A 26,452-nucleotide genomic window follows, 5' to 3' on the forward strand; every position below is an offset into this window, starting at 1 on the left:
GCATCATTTTTAGGTATATATAATGTATTGCATAACTTTTGTAAAAAAATTGTCGGGAGATTGGGGAAAAAAAGAAATTCTGCCATTTTTGGATTTCATTTTTACGGCGTTCAGCGTGCAGAATAAATAATGTGATAACCTTATTCTCTGAGTCACACGATTCTGGTGATACCAAGTTAATACAGTTTTTATGTTTTGATATTTTTGTAAATTTAAAACTTTTTTTCCTCAAAGGTTTGCTTTTGAGTCGCCACATTCCAAGAGCCGAATTCATGTTATTTTCCCATTACCAGAGCCCTAGAAGGCCTTGTTTTTTGTAGGAGGAACTCTAGTCTTCATTTATCTAATTTTTGTGAACATGTAAAATTTTGATCGCTTTTTATTCCATTTTTTCTAGGGGCAAGATTAACAAAATCATGTTTTTAATTTTTATTTCTTACTGCATTCTCTGAGCAGTATAAATAATATATTTAAGTAATTCTACAGGCCAGTACGATTATGCCAAAACCAAATTGTAAAAGTTTTTTTTACAACATTTGTTGATCCGTGCAGCATTTTGATCACTTTCTATTCCGTTTTTTGTATGGTGAGATAGGTTTAATTAGCTATTTATACCACGTTTAAAACTTCTTTTCCCATGCAGTGCACCCTGCAAATTAAATAATGTAATAACTTCATTCTCTGGATCATTACGAATGCAGAGATACCACACGGTGTAATTTTGTTTTTAATTTTTTACAAAGGTGGGATTTTGGGGGTTTTATGTTTATTTTTTTTTTACTATTTTTTTGTTTTTTCTTTTTTAACTTTTTTTTAACATTTTTGTCCCTTTGGGGGACTTGCATAATACTTGTTTTTTATTCTTCTAATACTCTGCTATGCTGATTATATTGCAATGGTCCTATGGCGACAGAGGAAGCCCCCTTCCTCTGTCAGCCCTTTACATGCTGTGGTCTCACAGACCGTGACATGTAAAGGGTTAAACAGCAGAGATCACTGGCGGACCCGGAGGCTATATTCAAGCCTCTGGGTGCCACAGAGACTCATCAGGACCCCCTGATCACATTGCGGGAGCTCCGATGGCGACAGCCCTTAACATGCTGTGGCTGATTGCTTTCGGACAGATTACCAACGTTAGTAGAGGTTTTACTGTACAAGCAGTCACCCAATCCGGTCCTGCAACTGCTGAATGGTGTCTACTTACAGTACTACGGGAGAGAAGGGATAGGGAATAATGTAAAGCAGTTCCACACGCAGGTGGGGGTGACAATTTTCATAGTGGGCAGATTAGTTATAAACCCTGACATAAACAGCTTTAAAAAATGTTAACTGGTGGAACCATGACAACAAGTTCATGCAAATGAGTAATAAAATAATCCTCCAAAGCACCACCTATTAGAATGGTAGCCACCCTATAAGTCAATATCTGACCTTTTAACAAGCCTTGCAATATTTCTGATTAGTGTGCAGTAGAATTGGCTAGGTGAGAGACCATCAATATCCTGAGTCGAGCGGAGGAGGTCTCTCCACAAGAAAAAAACATTACCTGCTGAACTCACATTGATGGCCTCTCGTCTAGCCATACCAGAATCCTACTGCCCACTGATGAGGGGCAATAACTCTGAAACAGCTTTATGTACGTGGGCATTCTGATTTGGCTTACATCCTTAGTCATACTGCAAGGCTACTATTCCAACAGGTGGTGTTGTGGAAGATTATTCTATCACTTATTTGTATGGCTTATATAAGACTCGCTGCATCCTAGTTGTGTTCTCTCTTGTGGTCTCTCCATAAGGACAAACATTACCACCACCACCCCCAGGCTTAAAGTAGATGTTCATAACTTCGATGCCATAACTTTAGAAATTAAAAATATCAATCTGTAATAAAACATAAAGCCTATTAACTGCACAGAAAATATGGAGGAGTAAATAGATATATGATCATTTCTGTCTGAAGATCAACATTACTAGGTTCCTGTATCCTATATTTATTGTATACTTGATTTAGTTATTTCTCAGTAGGTATGAGACTAGTTCTTCAAATTGAACAGTTATTTATTTAGCTCATCCTCATATGTAGGTGAGCAATAATCTATGGAGGAGCCTGACAGCAAGTTTTAAATTCCCCTGCAGCACCACTGCAGGAGAAATGAAGCAACACAGAGGTCTCATTTAAAGCTATGAGCTGTCTATGTCTACTGCCCGAATATACTAGATTTCCCGAAGCAAGAGATGCTCTTTGTAGTCAGGCTTGGTTCTTGCTAATAAATTAAAGTTTGTGCACCCAAGACTACCTTCTATTAACTCTGAATTTCCTGAGTATTTGAAAGTGTTTTTCTAAACCAGACAACTATTATAATATACGATTATAGTATTCTCGTACTGTCAAGAACAGAATTCTAACTGTCAATATCCAGTCTATATATTCTGCAACACAAGGTAAAGAATGTCCTAAATTAGTGTAAATCATAACAAACTGCAAATAATTTCTGCAGCTTCCCTACCCTGTGGTAGTGTATGTTTGAATTCTTCCTGCTTGTGGAAGGGAGAAACTGAAGAACAATATTGTATATTAGAAAGTTACTCCTAGTACCCTTCTCCAGTATTTTAGCACACATGCAACTCTAAACATTCAAACTCCTAAACCTATTACCTCAGTTTACATTATTATCAACCCAACATTTATTTTCTATAATGACTTAAGATGCTTTCTGCAATGTCACAATTTATATAAGAAATTTAGCAGATGACTTAAATAGTCCCATTTGTAGGTTAATGCATTTTCCATCCTATTCTTCCCAATTCATAATGTATGAATGAAGTTCCTTGACCTGTTGTGTTTAAACATACACAGAAGCAAACACTATATATCTATATGAATCATAAGCACCATGTAAAATTAATGATTGCAATGCTTCTATATCGAGTCAACATAAAAAATAGTTGGCCTGAAGCTTTAAATTGTGCAGATTAAATATTCTAGTACAGTAAGTATCCCCAGTGAGTGGTGGAGTCATGCAGTGCACAGGACTTGAAACACGGCTTGTTACTGTTTTTTGACACTGCAATACAATTTAGAGTTTAGCAATTTATTTTAAAGCAAATACTATAGCAATGTATTCTCACTAGCGGATCATAATAGAACATTAATACTTCAAAGATTTTATCACTTAACAGACCAGAGATAGAAGTTTCTAATAGGGTATAACATCCAGTAAACATTGTGATGCCAAGAAAATATAGAAAAACTAGTTTTATCTTTATCTTTAGTTTTATCTCCTGCTATGCTTACTTACTGATAGCTTAGGTAGAATTGAGACACACACATTTTTGTTAAAATAGTGCATACTGCCTACCTTCATGTGACTGAGACTTAATTTAATAGCAGGACTCTTCAGAGACCATATAGTACCTATAGAATCTGTCAAACTCCACGTTTCTTTTGCCATTCATCCTGCAGACATTTTTGTTGCATTATATTCTATAGGAGTTGACTGCATTTATTTAATCAAATGGTCAGTAATCTTCCCGTCATTCCAGTTCCCACTATAGGACAGGTTTAGAGATTTTGGACTTTGTATTTTATGTAATATGTACCGGTTTGTTTCAAATTATCAGTTCTGAGATAATACAGTAGATATCATTTAAGAATACTTATAAATATACTTCAATTGTATCCTAGTTTTGTTGTGCCTTTAAAATATGAGATTGAAATGTGTGATTGCAGAGTTTTGGCCATAAATTGGCCACTTCAAGAGAAATAGAATATTACATTATAGCTATATAGAAGTCTGGCCATTCATGCAATATATGTACAACTCATGTCCATCCCCTCTCTTACTGTCAAAGTTGGTATCCAAGATGGCCCCATACATGTTCTATTGGTGATAAATCTAGTGAAAGAAGGCCATGGAAGTGTGGCAATGTTGTCGAAGGCATTCCTTTGACACCCCAGTTGTGTGCAGCTAAGCATTATCCTGCAGAAATATGCCCCTTGGTAGCCCTGCTGAGAGAGGCAACACATGCAGCTACAGGATGTCCTGAACTTAATGCTGAACTGTCATTGTCCTTTGTAGTACTACTACTAGGGATAATCAACTGTCCTATTTAATGGCCCTTGGACCATAACACCAGCAGCTTGGTCAGTGTGCTGGTGGACAATGAGACAATTGGAGCTGCTCGTGCTTGTCGATCACACAATCCTTCCTAATGGTAGTCTATTAAGGGTGTCCTGAACCCGGGCACCTTGTTTGCAAGCCCTGACATATCCACTGATAGCAACACCTCCTAATAGTCTGGTCAGAACGGCCCAGGTGGTGGGAAATTCGTCAATGCAACCATCCAGAGTTGCATTTTAATTATGCACCCCCTCTCAAACTCCTTAGAAGCCAAAAAACAACCTTATGCTTTCCCATCCTCAAATATCTTGCGCTTCATAAAAATACACTTATATTTTACCACAATTAACAGAGTGCGGAAAAGCTTATATTACATGAAAGCCTTTGACAGACTATACTTTTTAAAAATCTCGTAGATAATTTTCATTAGATAATTGTTAAAAACATTCACACTAGGGCTAGACAATTGTGGCGTGAAGTCCATGCACACAAATATGGGCCTCAGCACCCCAGTAACAGACCAGACATAACTCAGACCTAGATACAGGAGAGGAATACTCTCAAGTCAGGTCATAAGAGCATGACCCTGTATATTGGGTTTTGATGGAGTAACCCAATCTACACCATATGTCCGTGAATTGGACAATGAGTATAGTTCTAATAGTATTGACTCAGTTAGTCGGTGATAGATGGGTTTTAATATCCCATTCTGCCAACTATGAAATTAAAGCTCTTCTGGGTCATCGAATTTCACTGCCAATATGGCAGATCTTCAGGAGATGCAAGAGCCCAATTCTGAATACAGACATAGGTTTTTAATAGAGATGAGCGAACATACTCGCTAAGGGCAATTGCTTGAGCGAGCATTGCCCTTAGCGAGTACCTGCCCGCTCGAGAGACAAGGTTCGGGTGCTGGCGCGGGTGAGCGGTGAGTTGCGGCAGCCAGCAGGGGGGGGGGGGCCGGGGGGAGAGAGGGGGAGAGAGAGATCTCCCCTCAGTTCCTCCCCGCTCTCCCCCGCAGCTCCCTGCCCGCCGCCGGCACCCGAACCTTGTCTCTCGAGCGGGCAGGTATTCGCTAAGGGCAATGCTCGCTCGAGCAATTGCCCTTAGCGAGTATGATCGCTCATCACTAGTTGTTACCTATACGAGTCACAATTGGATGATGACAGTCTGAGGATATTGCTTTTTGGTATTACAGCAGTGGCAACACAGGTTCAATCACCTTATTAGCAACATGATCTAGACCCAATACTGGTTCTGTAATGTACTGTCGGCACCTGATTTAAAGGCGCTGAATACTGACAGAAGCAGTGGGTTAGGAGCAGTATAGTAAGCCCAGTACTGATTCAAAAATGTGTTTGCAGTACCTGAGTTACAGGTGCTGAGTACTGGCTGAAGAAATAGGTAGAGGAGAGCTTCAAAAGCAACAGGGCTTTTCTACAGCTGCTTGGACGATCCCTATGCCAGCCTATTTATACTAATAGTGTCTATTGCTGGCTTCAACAACCACCCTCCTACATCTAGATTAGCCCTTAGAGATCTTGTCAAAATAAATAAATGGCAGCGCCCATGGCCTTGATGGTAGGTCAGAGCATCATTTTTTACAACACCTCTGAAATGATATGCAGGCTAAGACTGATTCTCTTTCCTATTAATTTCCACTTGATTAGTTGGGGAAAATATATATAATTGTTCTGCATGTAAAGCTCTTCGCTGAAGGCCCTAATGACATCCAAAGATGTCACTTATTCCACATAAAGGCAGTGACTGCTGCCTCTCATCTGATTGGTCCCGCTGAGCCAATCAGAGGCAGCAGTCACACACCCATTCATAAATTCATGAATGGGTGTGTGAGTGGAATCTGCCTCTGATTGGTCAGGCTGTGACCAATCAGAGGCAGCTCATTCAGCAGGCGGGGATTTTAAATCCTCGGCTGCTGAATACTACTCACAGCTGTTCAGAGCAGTTCAGGAGGACTGCCGCTGGCCACGCTGAACTGCGTCTGCCGGGACCAGGTGAGTATATATATATATATTTTTTTTTACACATTTCTGGATGAATTGCAGGGAAGGGCTTATATATTTAACCCCTTCCCGACAATTCATCCCGCGATCGCCGGCAGCCCATTGCTTTTAATGGAGCCGGCTGTATTGCCGGCTCCATTGAATTCAATGGGCTAACATCGTTCTGCCGGGACAAGGTGAGTATATATATATTTTTTACACATTTCTGGATGAATTGCAGGGAAGGGCTTATATATTTAACCCCTTCCCGACAATTCATCCCGCGCTCGCCGGCAGGCCATTGCTTTCAATGGAGCCGGCTGTATTGCCGGCTCCATCGAATTCAATGATCAGTGCTCGTTTAATCGAGACGAGTACCACGTGGTGCTCATCTCGAGTAACGAGCATCTCGAGCACCCTAATACTCGAACGAGCATCAAGCTCGGACGAGTATGCTCGCTCATCTCTAGTATTTTCCAAAGCATCTCTTTTAAATATTCTGATTTAATTAAAGACTCTAATCCTTTTAGAATTTTTTCTTGATAATAGATTTTGCGATCAACATGAGAGTGATAGTTTTTGCAAAAACACAACTAGAAATTTACAGGTGTCCATACTTTTTTAAGTCCTTTTTTAATGCTAGACCTGAAATTGACATTTAACAAAACCTATTCAAAATTTCAAGTTAAAATTTGCTCCAACTGTTTACTGAAGGAATTTAAGTGTCAAGTTAACATATGCTACACATGTACATCTACAGTTATATAGGACATGTAGTCTTTAAGACCCAAGGTTACAAATTTTTGAAGTCTGCAGGGAATCACATTGGCACAAAGCATGTAAAAAATTTCTAGTAATGTTTTTTTCAACAAAGATACTGGAATTCCCTCTGGAGATATGCCTTAGGCAGGGTTTGGAATTGAAGGGACTGTCGGAGGGGGACTAACTTCCTATTCTTTATTTTTCATGACACACTGTGCTGTAACAACAGCAATATTGTGCACGTAGCCAGACTTCGGCTGATTATAGAGATGGATTTTATTGCCTTCTTGGCTTTTTGTTATCAGCAATATCATGTAATTTAGTTATGCTTGATACAAGGATAAGATGGCCCTTTAAACCTCAGACAGTATTCTGTAAAACAAGCTGTAGTTATCTACTCAGAACATAAAGAAACCAAAAGAAGAAAAAGTATAGTTAACATCCTCACCCAAGTACAGTGAAAGAAAGTAAAATATATCTCCGTTATCAACATAAATCTTATCTCTATCAGGAAAATTATACATTCTAGCAATTCTAAGTATAAATTGCAGCACAAAGATCTCCAAGGTTTTGAAAGCAGCAGACTGTAATAACCAAACCGAAAGATGGAAAAGAAGGATTTGTAAAACTGCACTCATTAATCTCATTCTTCCCCGGGGTGTTAGGCTTTCAAGCATGTGCATCCATCAGTGCTCATTTTGCATCACAATCCTATTTCAATCACCTCTTTGCTCTGCTGTTGGGACATGATTGATTACAATATTTTCAAGCAAGCTCGGACTGCAATTGAAGGTTAGATGTGAGTATTCACTCAGATTGGCGGAGGAGAAGTGTCAGGTGGGGTTTTTGTTTCCCAAATGGAGGAAATTTGTGAAAACTATTTCAAAAGTATGACAGAGGTATTTCCCAAAGCAACCAACCAGATTTCATCTATTGCTAAATTAGGTTTCATAGATTTAACAGGAATCTGACTGTTGTGCAACATTCTTTATAAATGTCCCACCATGCAATTTCCATTTTTCTAATTTGTTATATGTACTAGTGTATTCATTTACTTTCACATGTGTACATTCTAGTGCCAATAATGGCCAAAACAATGGCTTTAAATATGTTTGTCACAAAAATTAATTATAGAACTTAGATCTCTGTATGACATAGACAGAACTTCCTAAGAGATCAATACGTTGAAGACCCTGCTGCCAGATAAAGTAATAAAAGTAGTAGCAGAGAAGGGCTTAATTTATTGGAGGCTTGTGAACTAGAATAGCAGTGGACAAAGTGTGGGGAATAATGATAGTGTTTGACACTGCATTTGTCTACTTTAGATTGGTCATCAGCCTTTCAGTTGTTTCTTACAGGGTTGCAAACCGCATACTAAAAAACATTGATTTCTTATTTCTTTCATCATTTTCCTTACCCTACAGTACTGATTAGGAATAGCATAGTGAGTGATTTAAAAAAAGAAATACAGTTTTTGAAGAGTTACTCCTGTGATTTTTTTTATTCATTCATTATATAGCTATCCCACAAGTATATGTACTTGAGCTAGTGTTACCTTAGTTATTTTTTTCTGTGTGAAACTCCCAGCCTCTTTCTCTCAGATGGTCATGTGATCTGAATTCTGACCACCTCAGATTCACTTGAGATTATACTGTCTGAAGTCAGTTTCTCTGTCTGTGTTATGCTATTTCAGGGACCCTACTAAAGAAAGTCTGCCTAGAGGAGAGCACAAACACTACTATCATAGTTACTGTTGATGATCAAACAGCTCCTGTCATACTGTTATAATAGAGGAGATGACAGTTCATTCTTCTGACTGTATACCTATGGCTAAAGCTCATTTAGATGATTAAACTGTCCCTCCAGTAGGCAAAAATGGTTTATCCTCAGCTGATGCATCATGGGATAGATTTGAAAGTGAAAGTAAAAAAATCTTACTCTGGAGATGGTGCTGATAAGCATCAGACAGGAGGCTGCACTGCATGGAGGTGACTGCAATACACAGAGGAGACCTAGAGAGTCTGACAGGCAATCAGGTGAAGAAACATCGATGGAAAAATGTCTTTTCACTGGAGTGGCCATTTAATAATGGCATTCTACAAACCTTTATAATTGCTAGACTACGTAGTTGGTTACCTCTTCCTAAAACATGGGTAACCTAATGTTACTCAAGTAGTGTTATTAAGAAAATAACTGCTGTCACTTTATAGTTTTAAAGGAAACTTGTCATATTGAACATGGTGTCGGATTTTACCGTTATAAAATGGAAGGAGTTTAACAGATTGCTATATAATTTTGTGGGGAAAGATTCAATATAATTTTTATTTTATGTATTTAAATCTCTGCTATTCTATACTTAGGAGTCCATTGGGCAGTCCTAACAGTGATTGACAGCCTTCTTCCTATTATTGTGCATACAGAGATAGCTGTCAGTCACTGAATAGGACCATCCACTGAACTCTTAAGCATAAAAAGAGTACCAATTTTTTGTATATTGAATCTTATATTGAATCTTTTCAACAAAACGTTATATTAATCTGCTCAGCTGCTCCTGCTCTATAAAATGCTGCCTACAGATAGCACTGCATGTACAATGTGACACGTTTTCTTAAAGAAACTCTACTAGTGTAATAGCCTGGATTCACAAGCCAATGGTGTGATGATCTACACTATCCTTTTAAGACATGTAAAATACTTCTTATCTGTTTGAGTATATGGTTTATAACCTACTAAATATTTTTAGCATAGATCCAAGCTCATAAGGGCTGGGCTCTTACCTAAAGGGAATCTTTCAGCTGAAACATGTTGTCTAAACTGTAGGCATCATGTAATAGAGCAGGAGGAGCTGAGCAGATTGATATATAGTTTTATGGGGAAAGAGTCAGTGTAACTTGTATTTTACTTAGTTAAACCTCAGCTTATTCTGAGCTAAACAGTCTAATGGGCGGAGCTATCCGTGATTGACAGCTACCCCTTTATGTACAGTTATTCTCAGAGAGCTGATAATTGCTGAAAGAATCACTGATATCTGTCAATTGAAAGAAACACTAAAATCTGAGGAATGCACCAACCAATTTTTAAATGCAAAATACGCTAAGAATTATGTCGGTGTTTAAAGGACCACTATAGCAATAACACATTCCATGCCTGCCCCCTTCACCTGTCACACTTTGGATGTCTCCTCTGTGTATTGCAGCCACTTCCTTGCAGTGTAGCCCTCTGTCCGATCCTTAGCAGTCACCATGTTGACGCTGAGATTTTTTTACTTTCAGTTTCACGTCTATCCCATGATGCATTAGCTAAATCGAAACCATTTTTGCCTGCTGAGATGATAGTTAAATTATCATTGCCTTCTATAATCACCTAAAAAAGCTACAGACCATAAGTATACAGTCTGGAGGATAAGGTTTGGTCTCCTCTATTATAGCTGTGTGATCATCATCAGTAACTGTGATCGGAGATTCTGTATCCCCCTCAAAGCAGCTTCTGTGGTAGGTCCATTTAACAGCATCACACAATTGGAGAATTTGACTAACAAATAACACTAAATAAATCTGAGCTGGTTAGATATGAGATCACATGACCATCTGAGTAAAAAGAGGCTGGGAGGTTCATTCAGAAAGAAATAACTAATGTATACTGAAGGAATAGTGTTAGATACATCATTGGCTACTAAAGTGCTTCCCTGCCATGCATATGAAATGTATCATTGCCAGAGAAAGAATAAAAAGTAATGCAAATCTTTCCAACCAATTTTTCTTGTTATTGTCCCAATTCAAAATCTTTTATTTTGTGTCTATTGTTCCTCTTCAGTTCTTGAGGATTACAGACTACAAACAAATCCTGTGGAGTCTGGTCCTGCAGTCATGCTACCTTTCCATCCTCTATGTCTGACTAATGTACATTAAGTAGGTTATCATAAAGTAGGGAAGATTTTATTTTAAATGCACTGCAACAATTTAAAAAATGACTTTAAAGGGGATAAACCAAGAACAACTTTTATCAAATATCCATAGCTTAAGTGATAAAAGTCTATTGACCCGTGTCAAAAGCTTCAACAAACAGTGCAGGTTTTAAAACAAAGTTTGGTGGGGATCCGCACCAAAATCCACAGTGCAAAGTATGCGGTGGATTTTTGTGCGAAAAAAATGTAATGCGTGAAGTACCCTTAGCATGTGTTCATGTTTGCATACACAGTGAGGATTTTCCAAAGCTGAACTGTCCGTGGAAAATCTGTAGCGTTTTACAGTGCAAGCAATTTGAATTCAATTTAAAAAATCTCATCATCCATAGGTTGTGGAATAAATCTGCACTCTAAATATACCTGTGGTGTGGATTCTAAATCTGCCGCTTATTTTATGAATGGATGTTCACAGTGGATTTCACCCCTTTAATTTAGAAGGGCAAGTCTGCAGTGAATACACTCATACGAAAATATCTGCTTCCTTTTTTGAGCTCATCCTTACCATACTTAAATTTGCATATGGCCTGCTGGTTGTAGTGTCTAGAAGAAAAAAACATTATCCGTGAATTTGTATTTATTTTTTATTTTACGTTTGCACAGCATCTATACCAATGCATGACATCTGCAGTGCAAACAAGGAACCTCTGCAGCAGTCAGAGTCACATCATGTAGGGTAGGGCAATGGATAAAGCAGCGCAGCAGGGAAGTCATTTGTGCTTGCCATTTACCAATTGATGGGCTGAGCTTGCAAATCCATGTGCAGCCCAAATTAGAGCTAAATTGCAAGTGTTAAAGGTGTTTGTGTATTAGCACCATAATTACCAATAGGATTGCTCAGAGACAAGAGAATCATGATAGTAATGTACCTTCACTGGGAATATATTCTGACATAGTGCCTAGGGAAGTGTGAAATGTAAATACAGTCCTGTTCACATTAATGCAAGGTTGCAAATCCCAACTGCAATGATGTCAGATTGCCTTCAGCAGTCCAATTGAAAATAAATGCAGCAACGCTCTGCATGCATGACCACTGCTGCATTCAATTTCCCCTTCACTGCACGGGGGTAGGGGGTTGCAACAAACCCACAGTAAGGAGTGTGAACACAGAATCCTTGTTCTCGGAATCAATGGCGAGATCCCTACTAATCAAACTTTTATCACCTACCTAAAGATTGGAGCTCCAGGAAAATAACCTGCATATTTCTGATGCATTCTGGGAAGAGTGAAGAGTCAATGTGAGTGGGACGATTGCTGAGTTTAGGTGGGTGTAGCTGCTTGGAGGACATCGCCAGCTTTACACTTAGTAACATCTTACAGGTTAAATATCATCTCAAGAATTCTTGAGTTTTAGAAGTTTTAAAGTGGAGATCAACATGGAAGGGGAGAGTAGCCATATGGTGATTTGCTATATAAGCTATATGTTTTCAGACCTACCAGAGGAAAAGTCTAACTTTACCTCTCAGAAATGCAAGCTCGTGTCTCTATAAGAGGAAAAGGTGCAAACTCTCTGGGAGAGAATAGCTTCATTGAAACTCATTAAGGAAGATGAAGATTTCCTTGACAAAGCATAAGTAACTCTTCAGAATGTTGAAGGAAAAGAAAATTTTTGCTGTACCTGCAGTAGCAGTGGAATGGAAGCACATGATCCAAAGAACAAGGATCAGGAGTCAGTCAGCACCCACACACCTCAAGAATCAGTACCAGGCTCCCAAGCAGGAGAACGACGGGGAGGTACATCTTGAAATGACTTTGCCCACAAAGAACAGTGTAGTAGGCATTTAGAATCCTCTTGGATGGAGAAAAAGGAGTGTTGTTGTGAAGAAGAAAAGGAGAGTGCTGGTTGAGAGGGATTCCCTACTTAAAAGAAAAGAAGCAACTGTCTGCAGACCTGATGTAATCTCATGAAAGGTATGGTATCTTCCAGGTGCACAAATAAAAGATGTGTCTGATAGCACTATCAAGACTCTTCATTTCTACAGACCACTACCTATTCTAACTGATACATGTAAGGACAAATGACACAGCAAAAAAGGACCTTGTAACTATTTGCAGAGACTTTGAAGACATCACCAGGAAAGTGAAGGAACTAGGAGCACAGGTGGTCTTCTCATCCATCCTCCCAGTTGATGGCCATGGAATAAGGAGATGGAACAGGATTCTAGAGGTGAACAAGTGGCCATGTCGGTGTTCGGGTGTTCGTTATTCGGAACGAACTTCCCGCGATGTTCGAGGGTTCGTTTCGAACAACGAACCCCATTGAAGTCAATGGGCGACCAGAGCATTTTTGTATTTCGCCGATGCTCGCTAAGGTTTTCATGTGTGAAAATCTGGGCAATTCAAGAAAGTGATGGGAACAACACAGCAACGGATAGGGCAGGCGAGGGGCTACATGTTGGGCTGCATCTCAAGTTCACAGGTCCCACTATTAAGCCACAATACCGGCAAGAGTGGGCCCCCCCCCTCCCAACAACTTTTACTTCTGAAAAGCCCTCATTAGCATGGCATACCTTTGCTAAGCACCACACTAGCTACAACAAAGCACAATCACTGCCTGGATGACACTCCGCTGCCACTTCTCCTAGGTTACATGCTGCCCAACCGCCCCCCCTCCCCCCCACAGCGCACACCAAAGTGTCCCTGCGCAGCCTTCAGCTGCCCTCATGCCACACCACACTCATGTCTATTTAGAAGTGCGTCTGCCATGAGGAGGAACCGCAGGCACACACTGCAGAGGGTTGGCACAGCTAGGCAGCGACCCTCTTTAAAAGGGGCGGGGCGATAGCCCACAATGCTGTACAGAAGCAATGAGAAATATAATCCTGTGCCACCGCCATCAGGAGCTGCACACGTGGGCATAGCAATGGGGAACCTATGTGCCACACACTATTCATTCTGTCAAGGTGTCTGCATGCCCCAGTCAGATTGGTAATATGCACCTTAACAGTAACCGCGTTGGTGGTAATGTGGTGGTGACTGCGGACCTAGTAGCACGGTTGTATTTTGTTGGTTTTCGGAATGCGGCCAGGATTAAGTGGGCCGTGGCGGGGGGATGGTGTGGGGGCTCTCTTGTAGTGTCGGTAAAGGTGAAATTCTTGGACTGCCACCAGACGAACCAATGCAAAGGCATTTGCCAAGAATGTTTTCCCTGTTGGAGGAGGAGGGGGATGTTTTTGAGGCACTACGTGTCCTCTCCACGTGTCCGTGGTAATATGCACCTTAACAGTAACCGCGTTGGTGGTAATGTGGTGGTGACTGCGGACCTAGTAACACGGTTGTATTTTGTTGGTTTTCGGAATGCGGCCAGGATTAAGTGGGCCGTGGCGGGGGGATGGTGTGGGGGCTCTCTTGTAGTGTCGGTAAAGGTGAAATTCTTGGACTGCCACCAGACGAACCAATGCAAAGGCATTTGCCAAGAATGTTTTCCCTGTTGGAGGAGGAGGGGGATGTTTTTGAGGCACTACGTGTCCTCTCCACGTGTCCGTGGTTATATGCACCTTAACAGTAACCGCGTCGGTGGGAAATGGCCTCGCCGCCATCATGTCTTTGTGAAGCCTCTGTTTCCACACCCCAGAGACATACCATTAGCAGCGGTATAGGCAGAGCCCAGAATTCGTAACATTTCAGCCGTAGCATTAGGACAGGCCCCACTAACATATCAGTAGCAGCATTATAGGAGGAGCGCAGTCTTCGTTCCATGTCAGCAATAGTAGCACTCAAGACAGGCCCCAGTAACAATTCCGAAGCAGCAGTATAGCGGGAGCGCAGTCTTCGTTCCATGTCAGCAATAGTAGCACTCAAGACAGGCCCCAGTAACAATTCCGAAGCAGCAGTATAGCGGGAGCGCAGTCTTCGTTCCATGTCAGCAATAGTAGCACTCAAGACAGGCCCCAGTAACAATTCTGAAGCAGCAGTATAGTGGGAGCGCAGTCTTAGTTCCATTTCAGTAGCCTTAGTATAGCCAAGGCACAAGTTACATTTATGTAGCTAAAGTGTAGGCCAACCCCACACACCTTTCTGTACCATGAGTGCAGGCGAAGAACATAGAAATTACTATGATTACACTGTAGGTGAGGGCCCCAAAAAATTGGTGTACCAACAGTACTAATGTACCTCAGTAAAAATTGGCCATGCCCAACCAAGATGGCAGGTGAATCGCTTTGGTTAATGTGGCTTAAGTGGTAACTAGGCCTGGAGGCAGCCCAGTGTAACGAAAAATTGGTTCAAGTTAAAGTTCCAACGCTTTTAAGCACATTGAAACTTATAAAAATTGTTCAGAAAAATTATTTGAGTGAGCCTTGTGGCCCTAAGAAAAATTGCCCGTTCAGCGTGATTACGTGAGGTTTCAGGAGGAGGAGCAGGAGGAGGAGGAGGAATATTAGACACAGATTGATGAAGCAGAAATGTCCCCGTTTTGGATGGTGAGAGAGAACGTAGCTTCCATCCGCGGGTGCAGCCTACGTATTGCTTACGTATCGCTGCTGTCCGCTGGTGGAGAACAGAAGTCTGGGGAAATCCAGCCTTTGTTCATCTTGATGAGTGTTAGCCTGTCGGCACTGTCGGTTGACAAGCGGCTACGCTTATCTGTGATGATTCCCCCAGCCGCACTAAACACCCTCTCCGACAAGACGCTAGCCGCAGGACAAGCAAGCACCTCCAGGGCATACAGCGCTAGTTCAGGCCACGTGTCCAGCTTCGACACCCAGTAGTTGTAGGGGGCAGAGGCGTCACCGAGGATGGCCGTGCGATCGGCTACGTACTCCCTCACCATCCTTTTACAGTGCTCCCGCCGACTCAGCCTTGACTGGGGAGCGGTGACACAGTCTTGGTGGGGAGCCATAAAGCTGGCCAGGCCCTTAAAGACTGTTGCACTGCCTGGGATGTACATGCTGCTCGATCTCCGCACCTCCCCTGCTACCTTGCCCTCGGTACTGCGCCTTCTGCCACTAGCGCTGTCGGCTGGGAATTTTACCATCAGCTTGTCCGCAAGGGTCCTGTGGTATAGCAACACTCTCGAACCCCTTTCCTCTTCGGGAATGAGAGTGGGCAGGTTCTCCTTATAGCGTGGGTCGAGCAGTGTGTACACCCAGTAATCCGTTGTGGCCAGAATGCGTGCAACGCGAGGGTCACGAGAAAGGCATCCTAACATGAAGTCAGCCATGTGTGCCAGGGTACCAGTACGCAACACATGGCTGTCTTCACTAGGAAGATCACTTTCAGGATCCTCCTCCTCCTCCTCCTCCTCCTCAGGCCATACACGCTGAAAGGATGACAGGCAATCAGCCGGTGTACCGTCAGCAGCGGGCCAAGCTGTCTCTTCCCCCTCCTCCTCATCCTCCTCATGCTCCTCCTCCTCCTCCTGTACGCGCTGAGAAATAGACAGGAGGGTGCCCTGACTATCCAGCGGCATACTGTCTTCCCCCACCCCCATTTCCGAGCGCAAAGCAGCTGCCTTTATGGTTTGCAGGGAATTTCTCAAGATGCATAGCAGAGGAATGGTGACGCTAATGATTGTGGCATCGCCGCTCACCACCTGGGTAGACTCCTCAAAATTACCAAGGACATGGCAGATGTCTGCCAACCAGGCCCACTCTTCTGAAAGGAATTGAGGAGGCTCACTCCCACTGCGCCGCCCATGTTGGAGTTGGTATTCGACTATAGCTCTACGTTGTTCATAGAGCCTGGCCAACATGTGGAGCGTAGAGTTCCACCGTGTGGGCACGTCGCACAGCAGTCGGTGCACTGGCAGCTTAAAGTGATGTTGCAGGGTGCGCAGGGTGGCAGCGTCCGTGTGGGACTTGCGGAAATGTGCGCAGAGCCGGCGCGCCTTTCCGAGCAGGTCTGACAAGCGTGGGTAGCTTTTCAGAAAGCGCTGAACCACCAAATTAAAGACGTGGGCCAGGCATGGCACGTGCGTGAGGCTGCCGAGCTGCAGAGCCGCCACCAGGTTACGGCCGTTGTCACACACGACCATGCCCGGTTGGAGGCTCAGCGGCGCAAGCCAGCGGTCGGTCTGCTGTGTCAGACCCTGCAGCAGTTCGTGGGCCGTGTGCCTCTTATCGCCTAAGCTGAGTAGTTTCAGCACGGCCTGCTGACGCTTGCCCACCGCTGTGCTGCCACACCGCGCGACACCGACTGCTGGCGACATGCTGCTGCTAACACATCTTGATTGCGAGACAGAGGAGGAGGGTGCTTTAGTGGAGGAAGCATACACCTCCGCAGATACCAGCACCGAGCTGGGGCCCGCAATTCTGGGGGTGGGTAGGACGTGAGCGGTCCCAGGCTCTGACTCTGTCCCAGCCTCCACTAAATTCACCCAATGTGCCGTCAGGGAGATGTAGTGGCCCTGCCCGCCTGTGCTTGTCCAAGTGTCCGTTGTTAAGTGGACCGTGGCAGTAACCGCGTTGGTGAGGGCGCGTACAATGTTGCGGGAGACGTGGTCGTGCAGGGCTGGGACGGCACATCGGGAAAAGTAGTGGCGACTGGGAACTGAGTAGCGCGGGGCCGCCGCCTCCATGATACTTTTGAAGGACTCAGTTTCCACAACCCTATACGGCAGCATCTCAAGGCTGATGAATTTTGCTATGCGGACGGTTAACGTTTGAGCGTGCGGGTGCGTGGCGGTGTACTTGCGCTCGAACACTTGCGCAAGCGACGGCTGGACGGTGCGCTGAACTACACTGCTGGATGGGGCCGAAGACAGCGGAGATGAGGGTGTGGGTGCAGGCCATGAGGCGGTAGTGCCTGTGTCCTGAGAGGGGGGTTGCATCTCAGTGGCAGGTTGGGGCACAGGGGGAGAGGCAGGGGTGCAAACCGGAGGCGCTGAACGGCCTTCGTCCCACCTTGTGGGGTGCTTGGCCATCATATGTCTGCGCATGCTGGTGGTGGTGAGGCTGTTGGTGTTGGCTCCCCGGCTGAGCTTTGCGCAACAAAGGTTGCACACCACTGTTCGTCGGTCGTCAGGCGTCTCTGTGAAAAACTGCCAGACCTTAGAGCACCTCGGCCTCTGCAGGGTGGCATGGCGCGAGGGGGCGCTTTGGGAAACACTTGGTGGATTATTCGGTCTGGCCCTGCCTCTACCCCTGGCCACCGCACTGCCTCTTGCAACCTGCCCTGCTGATGCCCTTGACTCCCCCTCTGAAGACCTGTCCTCCTGAGTAAGCGTTGCACACCAGGTGGGGTCAGTCACCTCATCGTCCTGCTGCTCTTCCTCCGAATCCTCTGTGCGCTGCTCCCTCGGACTTACTGCCCTTACTATTACCTCACTGCAAGATAACTGTGTCTGATCGTCATCGTCCTCCTCACCCACAGAAAGTTGTTGAGACAGTTGGCGGAAGTCCCCAGCCTCTTCCCCCGGACCCCGGGAACTTTCGAATGGTTGGGCATCAGTGACGATAAACTCCTCTGGTGGGAGAGGAACCGCTGCTGCCCAATCTAAGCAGGGGCCCGGGAACAGTTCCTGGGAGTGTTCCCGCTCCTGAGCAGGTGTCATTGTAGTGGAGTGAGGAGGCTGGGAGGAAGGAAGAGCAGCAGACAGAGGATTCGGATTTGCAGCAGTGGACGGCGCAGAACTGCGTGTTGACGATAGGTTGCTCGAAGCACTTTCTGCCATCCAGGACAGGACCTGCTCACAATGCTCATTTTCTAATAACCGTCTCCCGCGTGGACCCATTAATTGGGCGATGAATGTGGGGACGCCAGAAACGTGCCTCTCTCCTAATCGCGCAGCAGTCGGCTGCGACACACCGGGAGCAGGAGCTCGGCCTGTGCCCACACCCTGACTTGGCCCTCCGCGTCCTCGGCCGCGTCCACGTCCTCTAGGCCTACCCCTACCCCTCAGCATGCTGTATTACCAGTGATTTGATTTCACAGGCAGGAAATAAATTGGCGCAAGACTGCAGGCCAAATATAATTTTTTCCCTTTTTTGAAAACGAAAGGCCCCACTGCCTCTAGTGAATGAATAATCTAAGTTTAATAACTGTGCTGTGGCCCTGCTAATGTGTCACAGAACGTGAGGGTAGCAGAGTTATTAACTCTGGCAGAGCAGGTATTTTTTTTCCCAATTAAGGAAAGCAAATGGCGAAGCCAGGAGTAAAACGTAGCTGGGTGCGTCTGATTTTTAAACGTTGCACACGCAGCCGACACGTGTCCACCGCCCTTAGGACGGACAGAGGCAGGACAAATACAATTATTTTCAGTTTTTTTCCACTAAAAGGCAGCACTGCGTATATTCAATGAATAATAACTGTGTTGTGGCCCTGCCTACACAATTCTTTCCCTGCAGTATCAATGGAGGGTGCAATGCTCTGCAGAGGCGATTTTGAGAAGAAAAAACATATGCAGCACAGCTAACAGCAGCCAGCACAGTACTGCACACGGTTAAATATGGCCCTAGAAAGGACCGTTGAGGTTCTTGAAGGCTACACTCACTCCTAACACTCTCCCTGCCTATGCAACACTTCTGTCCCTAATGCCGGGTGCAACGCTCTGCAGAGACGATTTTGAGGGAAAAAAAAATTGCCACTGCTAACAGCAGCCAACACACAGCTATCAGTGGCCCTAATAAGGACCTTTGGGGGTCTTGAAGCCTACACTAACTACCAATTCTTTCCCTACAGCAGCTCCGGTACAAACAGCACTGTCCCTCATCTAACTCACCAGGCATCTGAGGCGAGCCGCGGGAGGGGCCGACTTTTATATTAGGCGGACACCTGATCTCCCCAGCCACTCACTGCTGGGGGGTGGTATAGGGCTTGAACGACGCAGGGGGAAGTTGTAATGCCTTCCCTGTCTTTCAATTGGCCAGAAAAGCGCGCAAACGTCTCAGGGAAGGAAGTGAAAGTAACCAGAACACCGCATGGTGTTCGTTACAAATAACGAACATCCCGAACACCCTAATATTCGCACGAATATCAAGCTCGGACGAACACGTTCGCTCATCTCTAGTAAGCATATATTTGATGGGTTACTTGCTTCACTCATTAGGAGAGCTTTAAACTAGAACAATATGGGAAGGGAAGTGAAAGGCCAGGCAAAAATATACAGTTAATGAATGCAATTGAGAACCTTGCTATTAGAAACAGAAAGGAAGAACAAAGACAACAAACATCAGAAGAGTAGACGAGCAACAGACACATCACAAACTAAAATGTTTCTACACAACTGCACAGGGCATGGGAAACAAAAAAGGAGAATCAGAGCTCCTAATACAAGAAGAGAAATATTATGTTATAGGCTTTATGCAAACTTAATGGGAAGCTATACATGACTGGAATAGAAGGCTCGAAGGGTACAACTTATTTATAAGAAACAGACCTAATAAAAAGGGGAGGGATGTTGCACTGTATGTTAGGAAAGGATTAGAGATGAGCGAACGCGTTCGTCCGAGCTTGCTATTCGTGCGAATATTAGGGTGTTCGGGATGTTCGTTATTCGTAACGAACACCATGCGGTGTTCTGGTAAATTAAACTTTCTTCCCTGAGACGTTAGCGCTTTTTTTTGGCCAATATAAAGACAGGGAAGGCATTACAACTTCCCCCTGCAACGTTTAAGCCCTATACCACCCCCCTGCTGTGAGTGGCTGGGGAGATAAGGTGTCCGCCTGATATGAAAGTCTGCCCCTCCCGCTGCTCGCTATGGATGCATTCTATATGCGCTCAATGGGGCCAGCGGCAGCAGCGCTGACCCCATTGAGAACATATAGAAGACAAATCCTTCTTCTCTGGCACAGCTGTAACAGCTGTAGCAGAGAAGAACGATGTTTGCCCATTGAATTCAATGGAACCGGCAATACAGCCGACTCCACTGAATGCAATGGGCTGCCGGCGATCGCAGGATGAATGGTCGGAAAGGGGTTAAATATATAACCCCTTTCCTGCAATTCATCCAGAAATGTGTTACACTAAAAATATATACCGGCGTATAAGGCGACCGGGCGTATAAGACGACCCCCCAACTGTCACCTTATACGCCGGCAATACAGTGGAGCAAAGAATAAAAAGCATTACTTACGTTTTTAGATGATCTGCGGCGCTCCTGCAGGCTGTCACTCCCTCCTGGTCCACGGCAGACAAGCTTTCTCCACGAAAGACTTTAAATCCCTGCCTCCAGAAGCACATGTGCCTTCAGCCAATCACAGCCAATGACAATGATGTCATTGAATGGCTGTGATTGGCTGTGTTTCTGGAGGCGGGGATTTCAAGGCTTGAAATCCCCGCCTCCAGAAACACAGCCAATCACAGCCATTCAATGACATCATTGTCATTGGCTGTGATTGGCTGAAGGCACATGTGCTTCTGGAGGCAGGGATTTAAAGTCTTTCGTGGAGAAAGCTTGTCTGCCGTGGACCAGGAGGGAGTGACAGCCTGCAGGAGCGCCGCAGATCATCTAAAAACGTAAGTAATGCTTTTTATTCTTTGCTCCACTGTATTGCCGGCGTATAAGGTGACAGTTGGGGGGTCGTCTTATACGCCCGGTCGCCTTATACGCCGGTATATATTTTTAGTGTAACACATTTCTGGATGAATTGCAGGAAAGGGGTTATATATTTAACCCCTTTCCGACCATTCATCCTGCGATCGCCGGCAGCCCATTGCATTCAGTGGAGTCGGCTGTATTGCCGGTTCCATTGAATTCAATGGGCAAACATCGTTCTTCTCTGCTACAGCTGTTACAGCTGTGCCAGAGGAGGACGATCTTTATGCTGACAGTGGGGGGGGGGGGCACTCTTGCCGCTATTGTGGCTTAATAGTGGGACCTGTGAACTTGAGATGCAGCCCACCATGTAGCCCCTCGCCTGCCCTATCCGTCACTGTGTCATTCCCATCACTTTCCTGAATTGCCCAGATTTTCACACATGAAAACCTTAGCGAGCATCGGCGAAATACAAAAATGTTCCGGTCGCCCATTGACTTCAATGGGGTTCGTTGTTCGAAACGAACCCTCGAGCATCACGGGAAGTTCGTTACGAATAACGAACACCCGAACATTTTGGTGTTCGCTCATCTCTAGAAAGGATACATCTTCACATAGATTCAAACTTCAAAGAATGGTAGTTCTGTAGAAACTGTTTGGATAAGAATGCAAAGAGAGAACAACAGAAAGGACACCATTGTAGTCATTTACTATAGGCCCCCTGGACAAGCAGAAGATATGGATGAACTTTCTATATCAGATGGCCAGGTTTTCAAAAGGGTATGACATAGTGATCATGGGAGATTTTAACTATCCAGACTTTTGTCAGGAATCTCTCTCAGGGAAAAGTAATGGGTCCAACAAATTCTTATCCACTCTAACTGACAACTTTATCTTCCAAATGCTAGAAAAGAAAACAAGGGGATCTGCTATCTTGGACCTAATACTTACAAAAAGGGAGGATGTAGTCAAGGAAGTAATGGTGGCTGGGACCTTAGGAGGCCTTAGGAAACTACAGGCCTGTGAGCTTGACTTTTGTACCAGGAAAGATGTTTGAGCAAATTATTAAACAGCATGTATGCAAGTACTTGGTTGAGAATGGAGTAATTAACCAGAGCCATCAAGGGTTTGAAACAAACAAGTCATGCCAGACAAATCTAATTTCTTTCTATGACATAATCACTGACTGGGTTGATCAGGGAAATGCTGTGGATATAGGATTATCTTGACTTTAGTAAAGCATTTGACAAAGCATCCCATAACATCCTTATTGAAAAAATGCCCAAATATGGGATTGACAAGGCAAACTGTTAGGTGGATTCACAACTGCCTTAGTGATTGTACTCAAAGGTGCTCACAAAGGGCTATACATCTAAGTGGAAGAATGTCTCAAGTGGGATACCACAAGGCAAAATCCTGGACCCAGTGTTGCTGAACATTATATAAATGATCTAGACTAGGGAAACTGATCAAGTTTTCCAATGGCACAAAGATAGCAGGGATGGCCAACACTGGAGAAAAGAGAGAGAGAATTCAAAAAGATCTGGACAAGCTTGAACAGTAGGCGGCGACTAACAGAATAACAAGGAGAAATGCAAAGTACTACATATAGGCAGAAAGAAAGCACATAGAGAATGGGAGGAATTCAGCTAAGCAGAAGCACATGTGAAAAAGATGGGTATACTGATAGGTCACAGACTGAACATGAGTCAACAATGTGATGCAGTAGCAAAAAAGGCAAACATAATTCAGGGATTTATTAAGAGAAGCATAGAGTCTAGATTATGTGAGGTAATTATCCCGCTCTACTGTTCCTTAGTAATCCAGCTCAGGTCTAACTGTGTCGAGCTTTGGGCATCCCAATTTAGAAAAGACATTGACAAAGTAGAATAAGTTCAGAGAAGGGGTACCGGGATGGTGAGTGGTCTGCAAACCATGTCCTATGAGGAATGGTTAAAGGATGTGGAAATGTTTAGTTTACAAAAAAGAAGGCTCAGAGGAGACTTAAAGGGGTTGTCCCACGGCAGCAAGTGGGTCTATACACTTCTGTATGGCCATAATAATGCACTTTGTAATGTACATTGTGCATTAATTATGAGCCATACAGAAGTTATAACAAGTTTTATACTTACCTGCTCCGTTGCTAGCGTCCTCGTTCCCATGGTGCCGACTAATTTTCGCCCTCCGATGGCCAAATTAGCCGCGCTTGCGCAGTCCGGGTCTTCTGCTCTCTTCAATGGAGCCGCTCGTGCAGAATGCCGGCTCCGTGTAGCTCCGCCCCGTCACGTGCCGATTCCAGCCAATCAGGAGGCTGGAATCGGCAATGGACCGCACAGAAGAGCTGCGGTCCACGGAGGGAGCAGACCCCGGCGGCCATCTTCAGCAGGTAAGTATGAAGACGCCGGACCGCCGGGATGCAGGTAAGCGCTGAGCGGTTTGTTTTTTTAACCCCTGCATCGGGGTTGTCTCGCGCCGAACGGGGGGGGGTTAAAAAAAAAAAAAACCCGTTTCGGCGCGGGACAACCCCTTTAATAGCTGTCTATAAATATCTCAAGGGCTGTCGCAGTGCAGAGAAATCAGCCCTATTCTCATTTGTACAAGAAAAGACTATAGACAATGGGATGAAACTGAAAGGGAAGAGAAACAGATTAGATATTAGTAGAGATGAGCGAGCACCAAAATGCTCGGGTGCTCGGTACTCAAGTCGAACTTTTCGTAATGCTCAAGAGCTCACTTCGAGTAGCGAACCCCATTGAAGTCAATGGGCGAATCGAGCATTTTTGTATGGGACCGATGCTCTGCATAGGGGATGGTTTGTGAAACACCTGAAAACTTCAGAAAGTCATCAAAACACCACAGAAACAAATAGGGAATGGCAGGGGCAGCATGTATGACTGCATCTCAGGCTCCCAGGTCCTACTATTAAGCCATCACAAAATTGTCAGGAGCTGCAAACGTGGGCATAAAGGGGACTCGGGTGCCAGCACTTCTACACATCTCCAAAATGCAGCAGCGCATACTAACACCAAAGATTGGTTTGAAGCAGGAGGTGTTGCAAAAGTAGCCACCACAGGTATACAGTGACCCTGTGAAAGTCTCATGAAATCACTAATGCTTCCTGTGAATGCTCCAATCTAGTATCTCAGATAACTATGGTCACACTGATCCCCAGAACCTAAGCAGGAGGAAGAGGTTGCATAATAAGCCCGAGAAACCATGACCGAGGTAGGACCCGCAATACTCTGTGTGGGAAGCATGTGAGCGGGCCCAGGGTCAGGCTCGGTCACAGCCTCCACCTTGTGTGACCCAAGGTGCCGCGAGATACATAGCAATGGGAAATCCATGTGTCCCCACACAATTCATTCTGTGTAGGTGTCAGATAGCTGAACACTGCAATGGGAAAGCCTTCTGCGCCCTACCCAAGTCAGTCAGTGTATTTGTGCCAGATAGGTAAAACACCGCAATGGGAAAACCACCTGCACCCTAGCCAAGTCAGTCAGTGTATTTCTGCCAGACAAGTAATACAACGCAATGGGAAGTCTTTGTGCACCCACAGCATAGTCGAGCCCATGAAACTCAAAGACAGTATTAAACATGAAGAAAAGAGAGTGCCCAAACATGGCAGAATTTCATCCCGCCCAGGACCTCGGCCCACACTTCTGCCCTAGTCATTCAGTGTATTTGTGCCAGATAGGTAAAACACCGCAATGGGAAAGCAGTCTGCACCCTAGCCAAGTCAGTCAGTGTATTTCTGCCAGACAGGTAAAACATTTTTTAAAGATACAGCTCGCTGTTGCTTAATTTGTAACAGAGCCTGGAGGCAGCCCTCCGAAAAAATTGGTTTCAGGTAAAGTATAAAAACTTTTGAAACTTTTAAAAATTGTAAAAGCATTTTAAACAGAGCCTTTTGGGCTGCAGAAAAATTGGCAGTTCAGCGTGATGACATGCTGTTTTAGTAGGAGGAGGAGTAATAATATCTGAGAATGATTGACAAAGCTAATTCACCCTTTTTTGTGGTGATAGAGGATGTATTTTTCTCCTGTTGCAGCGAAAAGAATCATTAGGTTCTGCTGCTTTCCGCCAGTGGAGTAGAGAAGTCTGGGGAAATCCAGCCTTTGTTCATCTTTATGAGTGTAAGCATGTCGGTGCTGGCAGTTGACAGGCGGGTACGCTTATCCGTGATGATGATTTCCCCAGCTGCACTAAACACCCTCTCTGACAAGATGCTAGTGGCAGGGAAGGCGAGCACCTCCAGGGCATACAGAGCAAGTACATGCCACGTGTCCAGCTTTGAAACCCAATAGTTGTAAGGAGCAGACATATCACGGAGGACGGTGGTATGATCGGCTACGTACTCCCTCACCATCTTTTTACAGTGCTTCCTTCGACTCAGCCTTGACTGGGGAATGGTGACACAGTCTTTCTGGGGACCCATAAAACTGGCAAAGGCCTTGGAGAGTGTACCTCTGCCTGCACTGGACATGCTGTCTGATCCCCATGCCTCCCCTGCTAGTTGGCCCTCTGAACTGCATCTTCTGCCACTAGCGCTGTCAGATGGGAACTTTAGCATCACTTTTTTCACCAGGGCCCTGTGGTATTGCATCACTCTTGTACCCCTTTCCTCTTCAGGAATGAGAGTGGAAAGGTTCTCCTTATACCGTGGGTTGAGAAGGGTGTACACCCAGTAATCCGTGTTGGCCAGAATGCGTCTAACGCGAGGGTCACAGGAAAGACAGCTTAACATGAAGTCAGCCATGTGTGCCATGGTCCCAGTACGCAACACATGGAGGATGACTTTCAGGATCCTCCTCCTCCTCCTCTTCAGCCCATACACGCTGAACTGATGAGAGGCAAGCAGCATGGGTACCCTCTGCAGTGTGCCCAGCAGTCTCTTACCCCACCTCTTCCAAAACGCGCTGAGATACAGACATGAGGGTGGTCTGGCTATCAAGCGACATACTGTCATCTCCCATCTCCTGTTCCAACCACAAAGCGTTGGGCTTTATGCTTAGCAGCGAACTTCTCAGCAGGCAAAGCAGCGGGATGGTAATGCTAATGATGGCTGCATCGCCGCTCACCATTTGGGTAGACTCCTCAAAGTTTCCGAGGACCTGGCAGATGTCTGCCATCCATGCCCACTCCTCAGTAAAGAATTGCGGAGGCTGACTACCACTCCGCTGCCCATGTTGCA

This window comes from Eleutherodactylus coqui, chromosome 2 (genome assembly GCF_035609145.1).
Source record: "Eleutherodactylus coqui strain aEleCoq1 chromosome 2, aEleCoq1.hap1, whole genome shotgun sequence".
Taxonomy (NCBI): domain Eukaryota; kingdom Metazoa; phylum Chordata; class Amphibia; order Anura; family Eleutherodactylidae; genus Eleutherodactylus; species Eleutherodactylus coqui.